A 9,136-nucleotide genomic window follows, 5' to 3' on the forward strand; every position below is an offset into this window, starting at 1 on the left:
GAATTGGAGTGCTAGTGAACTCTGAAGGGAATTTGGCAGGCAAAACACTGGAGGAATTTTGAGAGAAATTCGAAGGGTTCCAATAAGGGCCAAACCAGAGATTAACAGTGTGATTATGTATTTATTTTATTTATTAAATGTGTCTACAACCCTTCCTCCACAGATTACAGGGTGATTTACAGCATAACAATACAAAATGAAAACACAAAATGCATAATAAAGCAAAAGCTAAACAAATAACCCCACTTCCACAGACATATAAAATGCCATAGTATGTGAATCTGCCAAACACCGGTTGAAGAGAAATGTTTGCACCTGGCACCTAATGATATGTAATGAAGGTACCAGGTGAGCCTCCCTGGTGAGAGCATTCCACAAATGGGGAGTCACCACCGAAAAGGCCTATGATTAGCAACCATGTCTGGTTTTTTAAAATAATAATGCTTCACAGTACCCCAATCTCTAAGTTGTGCAAGATTCCAGGGGTTCATGGTTTAGAAATGAGGCACAGTGGAGACTGTGGTGTCTTTATGATATATGGTTTATTTATATCTACAATCCAATCCTACGGTGAGGGGGGTTTACAGCACTGACATACCAAGAGCTCATTGCTTCATCCACAGCTTCAGTCTTTGATTCGAACAGAAAACAAACACACTTTTTTTTCCCCCAGCTTGCTGACGCTTACAGCCTGCAACTATTTTCCTCCAGCCCACATCATCCCCAACTGCAGTCCTAAACTCTCCACTCTAAAAACTCTGGCATTGTCTTCTGACTATCTCAGAACTAAGGGCGGAGTCTCACCCCTTTGCCATCCACCACACAGTCTTTGCGCTGCTAATGGCCCATTACCTTCCTTTTATTCTCCTTAATGGCTCTTCTTCCATGTGATTTCCTGAACTCAGGAAACTCTCTTATATTTTAATCCTTGCTGAATCCAGGGGTTCAGGAGGTTTGATTAAATTCTAATCTCTACTGGACCCAGGATTTAAGGGGGGTGCCTGACACCCCAAATAAACAGCAGCAGCAACGGGCTGGGGAGCAATTAATATCAGAACAGCTTTAACCCTTTACTTCCCAGTGAACTTTATAACCCCTGATAACCCTGCCCCAACACAATTAGCATTAGTAAATAATAATTCTCCCACTGGGGCAAATAGGTATGTGTCTGTTGCTATGTGGGGGTGTTGTGATGTGACTCAACCATTTACTCCCACTAAGTCCTTGCCCAGTGATAAAACAATGCCAGCTGTGTCAAATTTAAATTGTAACCTGATCTTATCACTTCAGACTCAACACACTCCCATTTTAGCAAACCACCACAAGATGCCACTTTGAGGTATGTCTCCCACAAACCCCTGGAAGTCATAAGCAAAATACAGAAAAACAGTTTTAAGTGCTCATAAAGTGACTTTGACAGAAGTGGGAGGATGTGTGCTCCATGTGGCTGTGATACCATAGACACATACATAAGAATACAAGAAGAGTCCTGCTGGTTCAAACCAAAGACCAACCTAGTCCAGCACCATGTTCTCACAGAGGCTAACTAGAAGCCTATGTTGTTGTTTAGTTGTTTTGTCGTATCCAACTCTTCATGACCCCATGGACCAGAGCACACCAGGCACTCCTGTCTTCCACTGCCTCCCACAGTTTGGTCAAACTCATGTTAGTAGCGTTGAGAACACTGTCCAACCATCTCGTCCTCTGTCGTCCCCTTCTCCTTGTGCCCTCAATCTTTCCCAACATCAGGGTCTTTTCCAGGGAGTCTTCTCTTTTCATGAGGTGGCCAAAGTATTGGAGCCTCAGCTTCAGGATCTGTCCTTCCAGTGAGCCCTCAGGGCTGATTTCCTTAAAAAGGATAGGTTTGATCTTCTTGCAGTCCATGGGACTCTCAAGAGTCTCCTCCAGCGCCATAATTCAAAAGCAACAATTCTTTGGCGATCAGCCTTCTTTATGGTCCAGCTCTCACTTCCATACATCACTACTGGGAAAACCATGGCTTTAACTATACGGACCTTTGTTGGCAAGGTGATGTCTCTGCTTTGAAAGATGCTGCCTAGGTTTGTCATCACTTTTCTCCCAAGAAGCAGGCCTGTAGAAGCCTATAGGAAGCCTGTAAGCAGAACCTGAGTGCAACAGCACTCTGCCCACCTGTGATTCCCAGCAACTGGTATCCAGAGACATAATTATTGTGACTAATGACCATTAATGGTCTTCTCCTTCATGAAATTTTTTTGATCCTTTTTAAAAAGTCATTCAAGTTCATGGCCACCACTGCATCTCAGGGGAGTGAATTCCATAATGATGATGAATCTAATGTGCCTATCATCCAGATCCGATTTTTCATGTGCAAGTTTATTTAAAAAAGGGCACATTTTCACAGTAATGGCTATGCTCATTCAAAGAACACCGTTTGGATTTCCCTACAATATGTGTGAGTAACCATTATTGCAGTCCCTCACAAAGTGGCTATCTGTCTCAGTTTGCAAACCAGATTTTCACAAATACTCTCATAAATGGTCGAGTGAGTCAAAGGCAAATTGTGTTAAAATTTCACTTCAGTGGCAAAAGATGCAATTAGTTTTTAATGAGACTTCTTCCTTTTATTTTTAGGTAACCTCAGATTCCCTGGCTGTGTAATTTAGTTCTCCATTGCTCAGAGATAATTAAAGTATGTCACTATAATTTGTTGGAATATTTTTTTTTAAGGCCAGTAATTATGTTTTTACAGAGATTTCTCTTTTTTAAAAAAGACGAGAAAATGAAAACAATGTTAAAGGAGGAAAGGCATGTGGGTAGCTAAATGGGATTCCTTCTGGTTTTGATTTATGGGAGCTTTCGTGGGATGGATGAGGTTAGGAGAATAGCAGAACCATCCAATATTAGCTTTGGTAAATTGTCAGTGCTTCATTTGCCCACTCAAGCCCACAGCCTTAGACCTTGCTGCTCTTCAAAACCAAATCTATTGTGCAGAATTCTGTGGGTGAAATTTTTCAAACCATTATTTCAGGATGGTTGAAGTAGAAGCAGAGCTGGCTGAAGGCATTTTTCTGACTGACGTAGAACGTCAAATGACACCATCACCCCCATTCCAGTACAAGTGCATTGTATGCGCAAGTTATTTGAGTACCTGAGACCAAAATAACAAAATCTCACAAGCGCATCTCTGCAGAATAGCTAACAATTTGCTTCCCTTTCATGGCATTTAGAATCTGTTTAGCCTGACTCTGACTAATGGTAGGGCCAGGGCTTTATTTTCAGCCAGAACTCATCAGTTCCATCACCTCTCAGGTGGACACCATTGCCATTCTAAGAGAACGAGATAGGGCCCACCCAAAAAATAAGCACACTTGTCAACTGTAGGTACTGAAATGACTTTAAAAGCAACAATGAAGGACCTGTAGCCCTCCAGATGTTATTGGTCTTCAGCTCCCCAGCCAGCATGGGTCTTGGTAGACAGTGGAGGAGTGTGCCTTTGGCAGTGAAGTCAAACTGTTGGAAAGTTACAGCGCATGCTGTTCTTGTAGAGACATTTCTTGTTGCAGCTGGGGCAGACGAAGGCATCCAGTAGCGCTGCCACAGATGAACCAAGGCATTTCTTCTCTCTGCACTCCTCCCAGCGGTCATATGGTGTCATATACCCTTCCAGTGCATATTTACTTTGAAGCAAGTAGCACAGTGTTCAAAGGAGCTTGTAAGTGTGTGTCGTATTTCTGCCTTTAAGTCTCTGTACCTAATGTCACTACACTTCCTCTTGACATGGAGATAATCCCAATGTTAACATGTAAAAGGAGCTTTAAGAAATTTGTGTCTGATGAAGTGGCTTGTAATCCACCAAAGTTTATGCTACAAAAAAAATCTGTTTGTCTTGAAGTTGCCAAGCATGTCCTTTGGTCAGGGAAGATGGGAGTTGGAGTCCAAAACATCAGTGAGGCCACAGGTTGTGCAGTGATTTAATCCACAAAAAATACCTTCATTTTTTCTGAACTCTGGGGGTACATTGTAGATAAATATAATATTTGTTCAAGCTGGAAAATGCTCAGGGGTTTAAAAAAAAGTAAAGACATTTTATGGGGCTTATTATCTCCAGTTGTTGAAGGATGGCTTCCCAAACCATTGTAGGGCTGCCATATTTTGTAGAGCAAAAAAAGAGGACACATTTGTTGACTTCAACTTTTAACTATGGATCAATATGATGACTCTCATTTTACATACCCAGGAAAAAGAGGAAATGTCCTGGAAAAAGAGGACATATGGCAACCCTATGTGCTTCCTATTCCAGGTAGAAGAGAATTTCAAATCCAGCCCATGAACATGTTCAAACTTCAGCCAGTCTTTCTTATGGTTGTTTACATTCAATATGTTTTCTGATATCCAGCAGAGTGGACCTGCTCAATAAAGCTAATGGTTAATTTACTCTAATGCTGGGTGTTAGTGCATTAATTCTAAGCTCTTAGCACCAGAGACACAGCATGTTTTTTTCTGCAAGATGTGTTGAGATAGGCTGTTAATTTCTTTTCCTTTCACTCTAAAGTCCTTGCATGTTCTACCGACAAGAAGAATGATTAACATTGTTGAAAAGGGTAGATTCAACCACCCTGAGGTAAGTGTTATTTTGCAAGTTTCTCTCAGTACATTTTAGGCTAGGGTGGAAAATAAGTTGTTCAGGTGTAGAGAAGAATGGTTGAGATTACTTTTGTTCCATGCCACTTTTTCCTGTGTTCAGATATATCTGAGAGAATTTTTTTAAAAAAGAAAAAGTTTTGTTATTTATATACCACTCATCTGACTGGGTTGCCCCAGCCACTCTGGGTGGTTCCCAACAAAATATTAAAAACACAATACAACAACCATTAAAAACTTCCCTTTCTGTGTCTTTTAAAAGTCAAATAGTTGTTTATCTGTTTGACATCTGACTTTTATTTGTGGACTTTTAAAACACACATTTAAGCACAAATGTTTTCTTTTAAACTATGCATTTTTAATGTATTTTGATACATTTCTTTTTCAGCCAAAAACTATGTCAGGACACTTGGGAAGTTCAAATTCTGTGGAAAACTAAATGCTGATGCACACATTTAACCTGTGATCAGGCCAGTCTGTACAGTGGTACCTCGGGTTAAGAACTTAATTCGTTCTGGAGGTCCATTCTTAACCTGAAACTGTTCTTAACCTGAGGTACCACTTTAGCTAATGGGGCCTCCCGCTGCCGCCGCACGATTTCTGTTCTCATCCTGAAGCAAAGTTCTTAACTGAAGGTACTATTTCTGAGTTAGTGGAGTCTGTAAACTGAAGCATTTGTAACCTGAAGCGTCTGTAACCTGAGGTACCACTGTATAAGAATGTGCAAAGATCGAATACCTCATGGATTGCTACCCAGGAGAGAGAGAGCTCCTATACTTAATAAGTAGAAGACAATTGTTAATGCTACCACCACCACCACTACTACTAATAGACACGATGAAAAAAATGACACCTGCCCAAATGTCCTCTTCTGTACACCTTTTAAAGTAAGGGTGGAGAATGTGCTGAAAAAATGAGCTCCCTTTCTCAGCATACAGCATGAAAAAACAGCAAGATGTCCATGGAGAAAAAGAATGAGGCCTAAGGGAAATGAGAAGTTCAGGCTTCCTGCTTGCATGTAAGGCTGCCTGTTTCCTTGTTCCTCTCAAGCGAGACACAAACTCTGGGAGGCAGTCAGGCACACTGTTGATCATACATGGGGTTAGAGCTTCATGTGTTGCACTCAATGGTTGACTTCAGAACATAGTTTAGGGAAAGAGGTCACGTCTTCCTGATCCTGAGGTCTGGTGGTACAGATTCGGACCATGCCCTGGAGGTCCTCCACCCCTGTTTTAAAAGGAGAACTCTGTCTTCCATTGCATAAAACCAATCCCCAATAGCCTTGATTTCATACCAGTGAAATCAAAGAAGTCGGATTGATGGATTTGTTCCTCAACAGAGGAGACCATACATTGCAAGCAATGGTTTAAAACAAGGAGCAAATTGCCTCTCAAATGGGGACCTGTGGGAAACCTCACATCTTTAAATATGACACTCTTCCAGGAAAACAGAATTTATCCACCTTTTCTTTAACCTGCACATGCCAAATGAAAGCAAAGAAATGAAATGGTTTGGCCTATCTGAATTATCAATTAACCAGTGTTGTAGTCTGGTTCTTTGAATGGTCTGTCACACTCATCTTGATGATTATCCCTGACAGTTCTTTCAAGATGCACAAACAATGGGAAATGGAGCTTCACATACAACAAGCTCCTTGTCACACAAATGGGTCACCTGAGTTCACCGTGATCTTCTGAGGCTGCGGGTGTTTTGACAATGCAAAAGACACTATTAAGACACTTATACCGTGCAGTTTCTCTGCAGTCTGGGGACTGGGAATCCTCTGGTGAATTATCTTCAGGTAAATTGAAGAGAATTTTACTTTGCTCACAAGCAATTCACAGCTAGAAAGAGGGGAAGTCTGTCATATTGTTTACGGCACACAAGTCAAATCATTCTAGCTTGGGGAAGCTAAAATATTTCACTGGAAATTTTTTTTAATAAAGAGCTTCCTGGAGTCTGAGAACTTCTTCACACATTGCTTGTCACATGCAGGTATTCCTCAAGGTTGGGGAGGAAGTTGCTACCATGCTGTGATGGCAGCGAAAACAAACCAGATAAAAGATTAATCTGATTATCTAAAATGACTGATCCTACAGTAATGAGTAGTGATGTAATTTCTGATGTCGTCTCGCTTCATTCATTTTCCATAAATTATTGAGCCCATTCTGCTTTGCAGCTCTTTCTTTTTCATATTTTTTTTTTTGCTCTTTCATCCCTACATACTCTGCCTGCATAATTGTTTTTGAAAACTTTGATGTGCATTTTGTAATGAGCATTCTGTCTGCATAGCTGATAATTTTATTACAGGCATACAATATATGTGTAAGTGGAATGGAGATTACTTGCATAAAGTGAAGCTTTTACAAAAAAAAAAAAGTTTGTTAAATTCCGCCCCACCATAATACAGTCCAGGGCATCATAATTCCATGAACGCTTGTGCAATCTCACTCAATGTGTATTCATTATGTTGTAGGGACAAAATAGTGAATTATGTGATATTTCATAAGCAATTTCAAAAAATGCAAACTTTGTGCACATCCCTAGTAATGAGAATTAATCCAGATAGCTGGAAGTCTAGGGGTTGCTTTGATGAACTTTCCATAAGGCAATGTATTTATTGTCCTGATCCCCTGGAACAATGGAAGAAGAATAGGAATCTCAAGAGTTATGACTGGAATATAGGAAAGCAGGAAGCAAAGAAATAAGTAGACTTATTTGCATCTCCACTGCATGAGCAGGTGAGATTCACACAAATTCCTGTTTTACACATTGCAAAGGAAACACTCAAATTATGTAAGCCATTGTATGTAATGGCTGAGCCCACACATATAACTGATGCATAGGAAAGTGCTGTCCATCCCAGCTCTGAAAGCACAGCTTTGATGCGAGTCACCTGGATGTTGGCAACAACCTTTTCTTTTCCAGCATTGCAGAACCTGCTTCAGCCCACTGCCTTAACTTTATTTAGTGTCATTTGTTCATATTGTTCATATTGATTAGCATTGTCATCAGAATGCCAAAAGGATGCCCAAGAATGCATTTGTGGCATTACATCCTCTCCTGAACACAGATTACAGGATTTTGACACCTTTGCAAGGCAGGTATCTCAAAGCACCCTAATACGTGATATGATGTGAGGCTACATCAGCCACTGTGATCCACGCGACGGTCACCTCCAGATTGGATTATTGTAACTCGCTCTACGTGGGGCTGCCCTTGAGACTGACCCAGAAACTCCAGCGGGTGCAGAATGCCGCGGCGAGACTCTTTATGGGGTCTTCGCTGTGAGATCATATTCATCCGGTACTATACCAGCTGCACTGGCTCCCGGTACAGGATCAGGTTTAAAGTGCTGGTTTTAACCTTTAAAGCCCTATACGGCCTAGGACCCTCGTACCTACGGGGCCACCTCTCCTGGTATGTCCCACAGAGAAATTTATGGTCTGCAAATAAAAACATCCTGAAGATCCCAGGCCACAGAGAGGTTAGGCTGGCCTCAACTAGAGCCAGGGCTTTCTCGGCCGTGGCTCCAATCTGGTGGAACGCTCTGTCACAAGAGACTAGGGCCCTGTGGGACCTGACATCTTTCCGCAGGGCCTGCAAGACAGAGCTGTTCCACCAGGCCTTTGGTCAGGGCGCAGCCTGACCCCCTCCTCTGGCAATCTGCACAGAATTTTGCTTAATGGTTGCCATCAATTTGATTTTAATTAATTTTATAATGAATGTTTTTAGAATGTTGGATTATTTTGATTGTTGTTAGCCACCCTGAGCCCAGCTTCGGCTGGGGAGGGCGGGATATAAATAAAAATTATTATTATTATTATTATTATTATTATTATTATTATGACACAGCATAAATAAAGCAAATGGTATCACACCAAAACATAGCTGTCAACGTTTCCCATTTTTTAAGGGAAATTCCCTTATTCCGAATAGGATTCCTCTCAAGAAAAGGGAAAAGTTGACAGCTATGCACCAAAAGCACTCAGTGTGGGGTGATCAGACGCAAAAGAGAATGAGATTTCTTCTATACTTTTCCTTGGGGGCAGGGAAGGACAGAATTGTTGTCCAAAAATATTTGGACAGCACTATGTTGGTGAAGGCTGGAATAGGGGCTTAAACATCTGCCTCTCCTCAGTGACTGGCAGGCAAGATGAATACTCCAGACTTTAAATAGCTGTAGAGAAGAGACGATTTTGGCAGGCACAGCTTCATTTTCTCACAGCTGTATGACAAGCTCCACCTGCTCAAACTCGCTTTTCAATACAATATTTAAATAGACCCTCGCCCTGCTTCCCATTAGATCTCCCCAGTCCTAAAAATGGGCACTAGGAATGGTGTTAGGGTGCTGGGATAAGCCTCTTGCACCTTTAATAGCCATAGAGAAGAGAAAATAGCCTTTTGCATCTGGTCACCTCATGTGCACTTTCTCTGTGTGAAGAGCAAGTGCAGTGACATTAAGTATGTAGACATAAAGGTAAAAATACTAAACCCATGTACAGTGGTGAGC

The sequence above is a fragment of the Podarcis pityusensis genome, assembly GCF_964106645.2.
Source record: "Podarcis pityusensis genome assembly, chromosome: 6".
Lineage (NCBI taxonomy): Eukaryota > Metazoa > Chordata > Lepidosauria > Squamata > Lacertidae > Podarcis > Podarcis pityusensis.